The sequence below is a fragment of the Pocillopora damicornis genome, chromosome 1, assembly GCF_964200805.1.
Source record: "Pocillopora damicornis chromosome 1, jaPocDami1.2, whole genome shotgun sequence".
Lineage (NCBI taxonomy): Eukaryota > Metazoa > Cnidaria > Anthozoa > Scleractinia > Pocilloporidae > Pocillopora > Pocillopora damicornis.
The window spans coordinates 3,532,715-3,545,385 of NC_142670.1; the positions used below are offsets into that span (position 1 = coordinate 3,532,715).

General features: G+C 39.2%; 3 protein-coding genes and 2 pseudogenes across 7 annotated transcripts in view; 4 read left to right on the forward strand and 1 right to left on the reverse strand.

Moving 5' to 3' along the window:
• LOC113678097 (uncharacterized) overlaps nucleotides 1–12,671 on the reverse strand; it is a 181,809-nt gene that overhangs the window by 107,715 nt on the left and 61,423 nt on the right. Inside the window, exon 1 of one of the 3 annotated variants that reach the window (XM_089186088.1) lies at nucleotides 586–724. The exons of the other annotated variants lie outside the window; for them this stretch is intronic. The gene's annotated coding sequence lies outside the window, so the exon portion shown is untranslated. Of the gene's footprint in view, nucleotides 1–585; nucleotides 725–12,671 lie in introns of those variants that run through there. 3 annotated transcript variants of the gene reach the window in all.
• Nucleotides 1–12,671, forward strand: part of LOC149051360 (adhesion G protein-coupled receptor L1-like) — a 110,366-nt gene that overhangs the window by 83,050 nt on the left and 14,645 nt on the right. The window contains exon 2 of the mRNA XM_089184031.1: nucleotides 10,342–10,383. The gene's annotated coding sequence lies outside the window, so the exon portion shown is untranslated. The remainder of the gene's footprint in view (nucleotides 1–10,341; nucleotides 10,384–12,671) is intronic.
• Nucleotides 826–12,671, forward strand: part of LOC113682268 (adhesion G protein-coupled receptor L4-like) — a 94,187-nt gene continuing 82,341 nt past the window's right edge. The window contains exons 1-2 of the mRNA XM_089185716.1: nucleotides 826–928; nucleotides 2,403–2,511. The gene's annotated coding sequence lies outside the window, so the exon portion shown is untranslated. The remainder of the gene's footprint in view (nucleotides 929–2,402; nucleotides 2,512–12,671) is intronic.
• LOC149051366 (uncharacterized) lies at nucleotides 3,344–7,146 on the forward strand (annotated as a pseudogene). The gene has a single exon (XR_016180558.1). The product of XR_016180558.1 is annotated as an uncharacterized LOC149051366 (transcript).
• Nucleotides 5,619–7,146, forward strand: LOC149051367 (uncharacterized; annotated as a pseudogene). Its single transcript, XR_016184799.1, has 2 exons — nucleotides 5,619–5,637; nucleotides 6,192–7,146. The product of XR_016184799.1 is annotated as an uncharacterized LOC149051367 (transcript).

Sequence of the window (12,671 nt, forward strand, 5' to 3'; positions counted from 1 at the left end):
GCAACAACTATAGGGGAGAATTAGCAAACAGATCTTGGGAATTTAATGACAAAGACAAAATTTCTTCATTTTACAATCCTGTTTAAGATGAAAAAAAAAAAAAAAGGCAAAACACTGTAACTTATCAGCCTCACTCAGCTACCCTAACATACTCAGACAAACTATTGAAAATGACACCTACAAAGTTAGTTAACACACAGTACCACCCCATTTCTCACATTCCAGTCCAGAAAGATACCTTGGGTTAGATATATGTAGTGGAATGAAACTCTTGGTTAAAACATGTTGTAAATTATCCACCATGTGCTGAATTAAAGATTCAAGACAAAGGAAATTTAATTACCATGTATGGCAATAAATACCAATTTTGGCGAAATAAGGTGTTCTCCCGCCCCCCTCCCCGAGAAGATAGATGGGAATGTGAATTGCACCCGAGTATATAGACACACATGTACATGATGATCGATTCAGTCAGGCAGGGGCTGTGATATGGGCAGATCTTTTCTCCGTCACCTCTGAAGTCGAATTCCCTGATAACACAAATAGCTTTCTCTCTCAAATGCTACAACATTATCCATTACTTACCTTGGTTTTCGTTCGGCTCTTTCCTACATCTTGTTTCGATAATGACTTCGCAGTAGAATCTTTGCCGCGCTTGTTTTCTACTTTCTTTTTTCTACACTCTCCGACATTTCGAGCCATCTTTGAAAATCTCCTGTACTTTAGTCAGCGGTCAACCTACCTAGCTAGCTTCCAGACTCCTGCTATTTCTCTTCCGAGAAAGACAATAGGTCCTAAGATAAAAATAACCTAATTCACGGAACCAAATGAAAGGAGCTGTCAGACGAGGGAGGTAGAACCACGTGCAGTTGCCCCAGTAGATTGCTTTGAAAACGGCAAATAGATCCACGGAGAACACTTCTCAGGGGTACGTACTCTGTTGTGGATGTCGATATTTTCATGAATGAATGCGCTCCAGATTCGCGCAGCTCGTTCTGCGATTTGGTTGTTTCGTTGTGTTGTCGTCTCCTTCAGCTATATTGTTTGTTTATTGAAAAATATTCAAATTCGCAGCATGAAATTTGCAAAAAGTTATTTGAATTTATATTTTATACGCTGTCATTCAAAACAATATCATGTAATATGAAAAGACTCTATAGAAAAAAAAATACGTATGAAAGTTCTACCGATTGGACTTAGATAGAGCAAATGTGGTCGTGTTACGATTAGTGCGCATTTCCCTAAACTTAAAATTACACTGGTTTGTAAATGTTATCTGCTTGACTGGTAGCAGATGATGGAGTTTATACGCAGAATTGCATACAACTGAGTTCAAGAGTTAACGTTTGTAACACTGTCCTTGCGCCTGTCTTTCAAAGATCTGATGTCATACAATGCATTCAGTCTCAATTGTAAAACTAGAATCGATCATATCTCCGGAATTTTTTTTAGCGCTTACTGTAATTTGCCAAACGAAACGAAACGAAACGAACTGAAAATATGAACATCTCCGTGGTGTTCTTGGCTGAATCTTCACTACGAAGAGATCAATCTTTTATATTTATAGGAAGGACTGCACCGTTTCGCCATAAAATGCAAATCTATAATTCAAATTAAAATCCCGTGAGGCTGCAGCTGTACAATTTCGAAGGTGTCAAGCATCGATGTTCGTAGTCGATGAATAATTCGATTGCGTGACGTCAGACACCGTCCCTGAAAAATATCGCGTGACTAAAGTTGGTTTGCAGCATGTTTCTGATCGAGTTTTTTTTTGGCGGTTTTGCGGGTTTGCAGTTGTGGATGATTTTTTCGACAGCTTTGAGGTTTCTAATGGACCCTCTCATCCTTCCGTACAGTGGAGTTCCAAACGGATTCTTGCTTTGCAAATTGATAATCTCTCTTTCTAAAATTACAGATCTTCCTTTTCGTTCTGTTCCGTGTCTTAAATTGGAGTAGGCCATGTTTAGTTATTTCTTTTGAAATTGTATGAGGAATTCTTTTAATTTTTTATTTTTAATTTTTCTTTTATCTTTCTTGAAATAAGTACTGTTGTCTTTCTCACTTCACACTTGAATTTGGAACTAAAAGTGAGGGGAATGTGGGCTGAAAGTTGGGGTGTCTGTGTCAGACAGCTTGATCCTGCCTTTGTCTGTATTATCATGTATTAACCCTTTAACTCCCAGAAGTGATTACGTCTCATGTTTCTCCCTACACTTCTTTCGTGCTCTAGCCGCTTCCTGCGTGCTTTATAACAGAACAGAGCACAGTCAAGGCTTCTCTATTTGTTAAACAAGGCCAGATGACCACACTGGGAGCCACATTTGTTACTCTTTGTTGAAGTCTGTAAGTTGTTTTACTCTTTAACTCTCAAGATCTGATTATTAATTAATTCTCCCCTCTAGATGCTGCATATTTGTATATTCATCAGTTATGAGAAATCATCTGTTAAATCAAGAAAACATCTTCTACCTGAGAAGTCTGGGTATTCTCATCACCTGTTTGCAGGATAACGTAAGGATATTATAGGGAGAAGCTACCTGTTAATCATTTCTGGGAGTTAAAGGGTTAATGTCCCCTGCTTATAACCAGTACAGAGAAGATGTAGGAGAGTATGGGGCCTATGGTTTATCATCCTTAGCCAAGAGGACTAGAATGTCTAACCATTTGCAGATGTTAAATCAAAGGCAGCACATTCCCCTCAGTTATTTTAAGACCCTGAGTGTTGTTGTGGTCTGAGGCTTGAACCCTCAACTACCAACACAGCCTTAACACCTTCACTAGATAAAAAGAAATGACAAGGACACATCCAAACTGATCGCTAGATACTTTAATCTCCCTGATCATTCTGGGCGACATATGGCACTTTGTGGCCTTTCCCTACATCTAGGTAGTTGGAAGGGTCGCAAAAAACTTCAGAACAAAAATTATCTCTCAAATAGGCACTCTTAAACCCCACAGTATCAACAACTAATTTATTCTTGTTTTCTCATCACCATATTCCCACCAATAGCATAGCTCCATTTTCTGCCTATAAATACACACACAACCCACAGTTCCTCCAACTGCTCTGATGAAGGGCTATTGCGCACAAAATGTCAGCTTTTAAACTCTATAAAGTGGCCAATTTCCATTATCAACTCAGTCAATAATACTAAATTACCCTGTTATACTCTCCCACTGACGCAGCACCACAGTTTCTATACAAACTTACCCCCTTTACCCGCACAGCAGTCCAACACTCAACATGAGCTAGCAGAAAAAAAAATTAATTCCTCTGTTTTAATTAGTTTTTCAGAATATTGTCACTGTTCTTGTGTACAGGATCCTCTTCTACCCATTTTTTGCTGTCTGACAACTGACAACAGACTGGTTGGGTCCTTACTGGGTTTTCTTTATGTTACAATCAGGTGAGCTAGCTATTAATTTGTTTACGAATACCAATTTAATTAGACGGTGAGTTTGTTTTTTAATTAGCAAATACAGTTCTCAGAACTCTACAATTGCCAATACTTAATTCAAATATTACTATAATGTGGAGTACTACTCTTGGCTTTGAAATAAGTAATGTTTGTGTTAACTTTGGACCATGTTTTGTACACATGTCCTGGTAAATAGGGAACACAGCATGGCTTACATGCGAAACAATAGACTAATTTAGTTCTCTCTGCTTAATTAACCCTATCAGCCCCAAGGGTAGTCAGCATGTAAGTTCTCCCTCCAGTAATATTGCTGAATCATTCATTAAGAACATGAGAATAACAAAAAGATTGCCAATTCAAGACGCTTTGATTACAATATGGATTCTCCTCATCAGTACCAATGGAAATTTATCGTGAAGAGTCTAGAGAATATGGATATTGATCTTAACCCATTAACTCCCAATAGTGACCAAGAGAGAATTTCTCGTAATAGTGTAGTTTGATCGTCCGGGTGAGTGTAGTCCTGAGAAGGACTGTTGTCGGTTGTGGTGACTAACGTTTCGACAACCTGAGCGGAATTCATCTTCAGAGTCAAGTGAATATTTGTTGTCTGTCGAATGTTCTTAGTCCGGTTTGTATAAACTGATTGGTCAGTTTTTCCGCGATGTTATTGGCTGTAAGACTCAAGTGGCGTAGGTCGGTCGTGATTGGTCAGTCTCGATCCGTTAGTAAAGTTAGGTCGTTCTGTTTGGTTCGTTTGTACTGTTAATGTCATGTTTGTATGGTGCCGGAAGTGGTTGACACCTGTTAAGGGGAGTCAGTTTTAAGTTAGTAAACCAGCTTTCCAGAGTCAGTCGTTGAAAGTAGTTGGTGTTTTAGGTTAGGCATTGCGCAGAGTCCCAGTCAATAGTGTGGTTCGTAAGTCGGTGTTGTTCAGCGATGTGATTGTTGACTTCGCCTTTCCTCGTCGCTCGTTTGTGTTCAGTCAGTCTGGTTGTGAGGTTTCTTCCAGTCTCACCGATGTAGGAGGCGTGCCAGTCGGAGCAGTTGATCTTATCAACTGGTCCCTGTCTCTTCCTCGGTTCGTCTGGGTTTTTGACGTTAGTCAGTAACTGACGTAGTGTGGTAATGGGTTTGTGAGCGACGCGGATATTGAATGGTTGTAGGATGCGTGAGATGTTCTCAGATATGCCCTTTATGTGCGGTATAGTTGCTGTAGTCGTAGGAGTTGTGTTGTCGTTAGCTTCGGTAGTAGTAGTTAAGGTCGGTGAGTGTTTCGTCGGACGGAGTATTTGTTATAGTTCTTGGAAAAAACACGGTCAAGGTACTTGTTCTCCTCAGATAATATCAATATCGTGATCTTCCTTCGGGTCTGCTAACGCTACACGCTACTCCACTGTTCTTTAGCATGAGCGACTCTGAGGAAGCAAGGGCACGTTCTAGTCGGAACGATGGAGTTTAAGATCCTTCTGTTGGTGCTGCTATACAGTCTGCCGTTTCTGAATCGATGGATTCTTTAACCGATAACCTCACTAAGGTTATTGAATCTCGGCTTAGCGATTTCGCGAAGCGATTTTCCGAGGAGAACAGCTTTTCCGTTGAACAAGCAGTCAATAGAGCTCGGCGCGAACAATATACCTGCAAAAGGGAAGGAAACCAGCAGCAGTTGGATCATTCCCTCCAGGTGATGGATAAACGAGACGAAGCATCCGACGCTCTCAAGCAGAAATTGTACGAAAAAGTTAAAGTTGCCCAGGAGTCAGGTACTGAATTAGTTTCCAAGCGTGTTAAAGCCACTAAGCTAGCTGACAAGCGCGAATTTGGATGGGCAACCGTTAACGAATATTTGTCCGACGAACACGCCTCTGACTCCGACGACGAGAAGAGAATTTACCGGGCCGAGAGAAGAGCCGGGAGAAAAATCAATAAAGAGAAGCGTCGTCGTGTCCGTTCTGACGAGAAAGGAAGCGGTTCCTCTTCTGTACTCCGCGCGGCTTCTTCGTCGAGATTCTCGTCTAAGGATTTGGCTTCTCGTTCGGAAGCTAGACCAGCTCGTCGTTTGGGGCCTTGTTTTAAGATAAGTAACCTACTCTTTCTCGTTACACTGGCTTTGTTTTACCTCGTCGATTATGGCGTTACACTCAGGCCATAATCAAATATTCTCCATGAATTGAATGAATGAATTGAATGTTTTGCTGTATGTCGTTCTATAGACTAGGTTAGTGCAGAATATCGAAATATCTGCGGTACGTAGTTTAGCGGATATTTGATTTCTGCACGTTCTGTATTTGGCAGTCTATTGTGTTAGAAAATTAGGGTTTTCAGTTACGCAATACGCGTTAAATGCGTGTCGTATATATAGCCGTTGTCAGTTAGTGATCTTCCTTCGGGTCTGCTAACGCCGCACGCTACTCCACGCTACTTCTTTTATTTTTATGCTGTGGATTTTATTTTCATGCTATTGTGTTCTCCTTTTTTCAGTGTGGAGGTTTTGGTCATTTGAGCTTGACATGCACCAAACCTGCGGACACTTCAAAGAGTAGCGCTAGCCGTGATTGACTAGAGGGCGGTTTGTTGACCACTGATAATGCTGATGCCCAGCAAGTTGAGTGCGATTTTTTAGATTTAAAAAAGGCGCCTTTTACCGTCGATCTATCTTTGCGTAGGCTTGTTCCAAACCTTCTCCATTTACGGTTGGAGTCTAGGGCTCCTTCTAACGTACAGAAATACAGATCTAGCTGACTGACGTGGCGTCAATGGTCAGCTCCTAAGATTGTCGTTCAAGTTATTCCAGCAAAGCCTTTATCAGCGAGCTTAAGTCATCCTTTGAGGGCGCTAGAAGGAAACTTGCACGTCCCGTTCAGCCTAAAGAGCCTTTATCCGTCGACACAGTTTGTAGGATCGCTGATCATTATTTTTCTAGTATTTCTCTCGCCGTTATTCGTTTTCTTTTCATCCTCTTGGTTGGCTTCGCTGGGTTTTACCGAATGGGCGAAATTCGTACTTTGTCTGTTAAAGATGTCTCTATTTGCAGTGAATACATGTCAGTTTTCATTCTGAAACGCAAGAATGATCAGTATAGGGAGGGGCATACATCCCTCCTAGCAAGGTCTCATAAGGTTACTTTCCCGGTTTCTATTACCGAGAGGTTACTCAAGCTTCTTCCTTCATCTACTGAGTTATCCTCCCCCCTCGTTAGACGAATTGTTTAATCTAAGTCTAAGGAGTATTTTCATGCTACTAAAGGCGTTTCGTACACGACGCTTAGAGAGTTATTTAGGAAATACGTTAAGCCATTTGTAGATGACATCACTAGTTATGGCACGCATAGTATCAAGTCTGGCGCCGCTTGAAATCCTGCGTGTAGAAGTATTTCTGCTGATCTGCTGGACACGCACGCCGGCTGGAAATTTGCCATTTCAAAGAACAGGCACATTAAGCACACTGTTAATGATCGCTTAAAAGTTGCTCGATCCATTGCTCTTTAGTTTCGGATTTCGTTTGCTTACGATAAATTATTTAATTAGTAGTCTCGGCGGGGGACTAAGTCGTGCCTGGCCCTCCTCAGATTTCCTATCCGTTTTTCCCACAGGGTTTGCCCCCCCGGCACGGCTTTCTCTAGTTTACATTTTCAGTCTCTCTCTTTTTGTAGATGTTATTATTATCTGCTTTAATAAAGTGGCGTTATGGCGTTACACTCAGGCCATAATCCAATATTCTCCATGAATTTCTGTTGTGCTGTATGTCGTTCTATAGACTAGGTTAGTGCAGAAGCTGTCTGTCGTGTTGCATACTAGTTGCGCTCGTCGCGTGAGAGTCCTGATAGTTGTGGTTTTGTGTGATGTCGGGTTGTAGAATGACTCGTCCAGTAATCTGTAGGTATGTGTCGGTTTCCTGTAAACTGCTCTCCGTAGTGAGTTGTCGACAGGGCTTACCTCAGGTTGTCGAAACGTCAGTCACCACTACCGACAACAGTCCTTCTTAGGACTACACTCACCCGAACGATCAAACTACACTATTACATGTTACCCCCGGGTTAACACCATTTACTGTACAAAATTTCTCCACACTCAACGAAATGTTTTCCAAAAGAACCCTAATGAGTTAGTGCTGTAATTACGGCAAGATCCTCCGTGAACTGAACAAATTTTGAGCGAGTAAAGTTGAAACAGACTGAGGTAATGCAAATTAAAGAGAGGCTTCACCGAAATATTTTTATTTGTGTATTGAAAAAAGTGATTTAAAAGGCTTCTATAAAAAAACTTTGAAACATTTGTATCTGTCACAATCTGACACCTGTCAATTAGAGGGCGCGTAAGAAAAAAGGACAACAACAACAACGGCGCTGGTTTGGCAAATAAACTTACGTGAAAGTAATTGTAATTAAATTTAAAAGTATATTTTGAAGTTATGGGAGTTTGCTCGTTTGTTTAGTGCAATCACGCGAGTAACTCTGGTCTTTCATCAAAAGGGGAATTTTAATGCAGCTTTTTATTGCTGAATTCCTTCGTATTCTGTTGTGAAATTACGGAAGCGACTGTCCGATTTGAACGCACTTGCAACGACTTACCGAAAGCGTATTTAAAGTATAGAAGACTTCGCTCACTGGTTTTTAATGAACAACTTGTTTGAGAGATTCAGATATATGATAAATGAAATTTCCACTAATAATTTCAATTGTAAAGAAATACCTCACCTTTTAACTTTCTGAGCTTCTTCTACTGAAGGTTTAGGTTAGTCACAAATGGTTTTTAGGCCGCGTGTCAACCCATTTAATGACATACTTGCTAACAAAATTCATTTCAAAACCAAATTTTTGGCTGGCAACCAAAGTGATTTGAGAGAGAGAAATTGAGGATCAACAAGTTGCTAATCGGCTTGATTTTCTGTCAAATAATTTGCTTAAAAATACTGCCCAGCTGGCAAAACGAAATGTATTTACGAAAAATAGCAACAAAGTTAGGCATGTAGTGCGGGGCTTGCGCAAGCGATACCGTAACAGTGGGCAGAGATAGGAAAATCCAGATCGCACTAATGGCCAGTAAGATTACAGGATTCGTTACTGCGCCCTCTTAGAAAGACAAAAAATAAATACAGTTCTTTCGAGAAACGCTGTCGGAAGAAAGCATGTCGGAAGTGCAAGGGATAACCCCGGGTAGCTTTTATGTCATGGTTAGACTTGACCTCAGGATTTCAGGGAAAGTTAAGAAAATGTTAATTTAAGGACGAGGCATCATGGGTTTGATTAACCTATTTTATTTAAAACACTGAATTTAAATTCTAAACTATATGAAAACGAAAAAAAGAACAAACTAACACTAATTAATTTATCCTTACTTTTTATGTCTGTATTAATTACCGTTACCCAGATAATCTTTTGAGATTGTCGCGTGCACTTTAAATTTTTGCTCTTTTTCCGACAAACTTTCCGGTAACAACTTTATAAGGTTAACTGTGTATCTCCAGTTGGACATTTATGATAACTTGCATTCAAATTTAATTTACGTTTTTTCTAAGTCTGTTCAGGTGGGAGAGGAAGAAAGAAGTGTAGGGGGCGGGGGAGGTGCAGCTCAACGAGGAACTAATTGATATTATAAAATAATTCAAATAGTACGCGCGCTCTGATTGGCCATAAAACCATTTTACATAAGCGTACGTAAACACGGTTTTCGTTCCTCTTTCATTAGTTATTTTATAAAAGAAATTTAAAATGGTTTCCGTGTTTACATAGCCTAATGTAAACACGCGGGAGGTTGGGAGAACACGAGATAAGCGTAGGAAACCACGACGCGAAGCGGAGTGGTTTCCAGCTTATCGACATCAGGCTATGTAAACACAGAAACCATTTTACATTTCTTCATTCAAAAACTCAACTACCAAAATTACATAAATTCTCGAACTTTAACTACATAGTATGAGAAAAAAGATTGTTCCCCTTCCTTGTTTATGTTTTCTTACTGTTTCACATTGATTTACCAAGACATGTTTTTCGCGCACAAATAACTCATAAAAAAAACATTGAACAAGATGAAAGGGGCAGTAAGAGAAGTAGATTGAAATTTTTCATTCAGTTTAGACACTTAAGTTTGCGATTTCTTTTGCACTTTGTCAGATAATCAAAGCTCCCCGGTTGGGATCTCTATTCCCTGTAAATTACTCTTCATCCCACGCTTGTTATTAAACTAGTAACGTCTCTGGCAAGGATCCTCTCCAGCTTTGGCTATTCGATAATCATATCTAAATAATTAATTTATTCCAATTGTATTCTTCAGCTCAACACCTTGACACTCGTACGAGTCATAAAGGAGATGACCAATTTGTTGCAGCCAACTGGGGAAGACAACCATTTTCAGCAAATACGGTAAGATTCACAACATTAAACTAAAACAAAATAGTGGAAGAGGCAGCCATGTCCTCCTGTGAGGCTCTATTCGCCTAACTTCCTCATTCCTTAATCAGTAAGGCCTTACGATATCTAAAAATGAAAATTAATTGTCAAAGGAAAATGAATGAATGTTTTCTTTTAACTCCGAGAATGGGTGTCGAAACATGGGTGGTGATGATTCCCCTGCTGGGTGTCACGTGGCTATTCGGTCTCCTCTCGCCTGTACATAAAGCTTTCGCTTACATCTTCACCATACTCAACTCTACTCAGGTCAGTGTTCGATGGTAACTGCCAAAATCATTCAATTTCTATCATTATTTTACTTTCTAACCAAGTGAAACACCATTACGATGGTCACATGATATTTTTTGGAAGTTTAAAAACAACAATTCTGTTAACTATGCAAGAGAAGACAGACTTTTTTTTAATTATAAGACATGCAATTCTCTTTCCTCTTGGAAATCTTAATAGGTATTTTGTCTAATTTGTTTACATATTGTAAAAATTAATGATCTTGAAATCATGTTTATGCTGCAGGGTTTCCTGATTTTTTCTCTACACTGCATGCGAAACACTCAGGTAAGGAAAATAAACAAACTAATTGTTAACTCCATATCATCAAGTTTTAGTTTTTCGAGAGATATCCGAGTACAAGTGCTAGGAATGTGTTTCGCGTCGCTCGTCTATCTGCAGATCAGAGAGCGTTTCAAAAGAAAGATGAACATCGTTTTTCGATCTTCTATAAAGAGCAACTCCACAAGGAAGAGCTCACAGGTCAATCCAAGTGAGATTGGGGATGTATGGGCAGTTAAATTGCAGTCTTGTGCTCAGTTTTAATCGAAATCGCACCTAACTTAAATAACTGGATCCAGCCAACCGGAAATGACAGTCAATTACTTATTGCAATCACTTAGTTAACAGCATAAAGTCGGTTACGATCGATCTGACTTGCGATCTGCAGTTAAAAAGAGGTTTTTCTTTTCATAATTGTTTAAGCACTCGACTAACTGTAATTGTAATCTATCTTCTTTACGATAACAAGTTTATTTTCTGGGCGATAGTATACTTGAAGGCAAGATTCATCGAAATAAACAAATCTATAAATTCAAATTTCTAATAGCTCAGTATCTTGATGACTTTCCTTCGAGTAAGACCACAGTCCACTACAGACAAGGCGGGAATTTAAGCCAATATATCACGAATTGTCTTTCTTTAAGAAGCACTCTAGCACGCAGCTTTAATTGAATGTATTTATCTTTCGATTCTTGCGCGCTAAATTTCTGCGCTTACTGCATGATTATTTCATATTCGATGTTTCACTCATTGAGTTTACAAACTTCTCACCAAACACTGTTATTACTTTAAATAATAAGCTATGAATAATGACTGAAACTATTGGTTTCTAGAAATTTCGAGAATGCCCAGTCATGCAAAAATGCATACCAAGGGACTTTCTGGAGTATTTTACTAGGTTAAATAGTTATGATGTAACACTACCAATATCGTTGTGTTGTAAGCGTCCGGAATTTGCGAGAATACTTTGTACATAAGGACACAGTCGTGCAGCAGTAGTAATAGTTGTCGGGAGGGACTGACTTTTCAGAAAGCTATACCGAGAGAGAGCAACCGTGGAAGATTGTTAATCTCGAGTTACTTTGGAGACAACTTCGAGATTGTGTCAGTGGTGAGCAAAGAAGTAGTTTGTGGTCGTCTCTTTAAGGACAATTATTCTACTTCTTTAAGAGTTGCTCCTTGGCAAGAATATTACAAGTTGTTTAATAAATTAATTGGGTCTGTTGATAAATGATGCTCTATTTTTCATTTAAATTGTACTGTTAAAAATAATACTAATAGTCTTAGCAGCTAACGCTGACATTCAAAGCTGTTGCTTAATAAATGAACGGATCGATACGTAAATGTTTGAATAAGTAAACAACTTCTTTAGAAAGAACAGGAAAAAGCCCCTTATGACTGGATCTTTTTTTGGATCAGTTACATGTACCCGTTTTTTTTTTTCGCATTCCTGAAATAAGGAGTGTCGTTTTAAATCGAAAACACATCGATTAATTTGGAATTGAATTGGCGCAATGTTCGCCTTAAATGGCATAAACCAAGAGATTATAAACTATTCGGCACACATTATTAAACAACGATTAAAGAACTTTTACACAGGGTATACAATTTAAAGGAAAAAGCTTAGCGATAGAAATGCAGAATATTTCGATGGGCCTGGTTTTCAAATATCATTACAGTGAAACTTAGCATTGCAGAGGAAATTCAATGAGGGAGAGAAGGAGTCCATTATGTAGATGTGCTTAACAGTTTGTAATAATCTAATTTACGTCATACCCATTTATAAATAAACATGGATGACGAAGCTTGCGATTAAGACGGAAGAAGTTAAAATAAGAATTATTCTGAAGTAAACAAGCACTTTCCTCTCTACACTGCTCAAATGCGATAGGTCAAAACGCTTCAAGCTTCGATTGACCTAATATATCGCAGCTAAGACGAGCGAATATTCCAGAATAAATAATAAATTATTCCATGAGCGTGGAGAGATACTGGGAGAGTAGAATGTCTCGCCCACAGAGCACATCACTATGACCCAAGAACGTCTCGCACTAAGAGCTTTTGACTCACTGCTCGTTCTAAATTGTTGGAATTCAAACATTTGGACGCAAAAGTGATGGTCTGCATAACGCTTTTGAAGAGGAGAGTTATTTTGTAGGCTGAACACTAAACTTTGGCCGTTAGCCACAGTTGTTTTAAAGGCATACGAAGTAATTAGCATGTCACAGGCGATATGAATAAATAACAATAATTCTCATTTATGCATAACGAACAGATGGCATACTAGCTTAAGC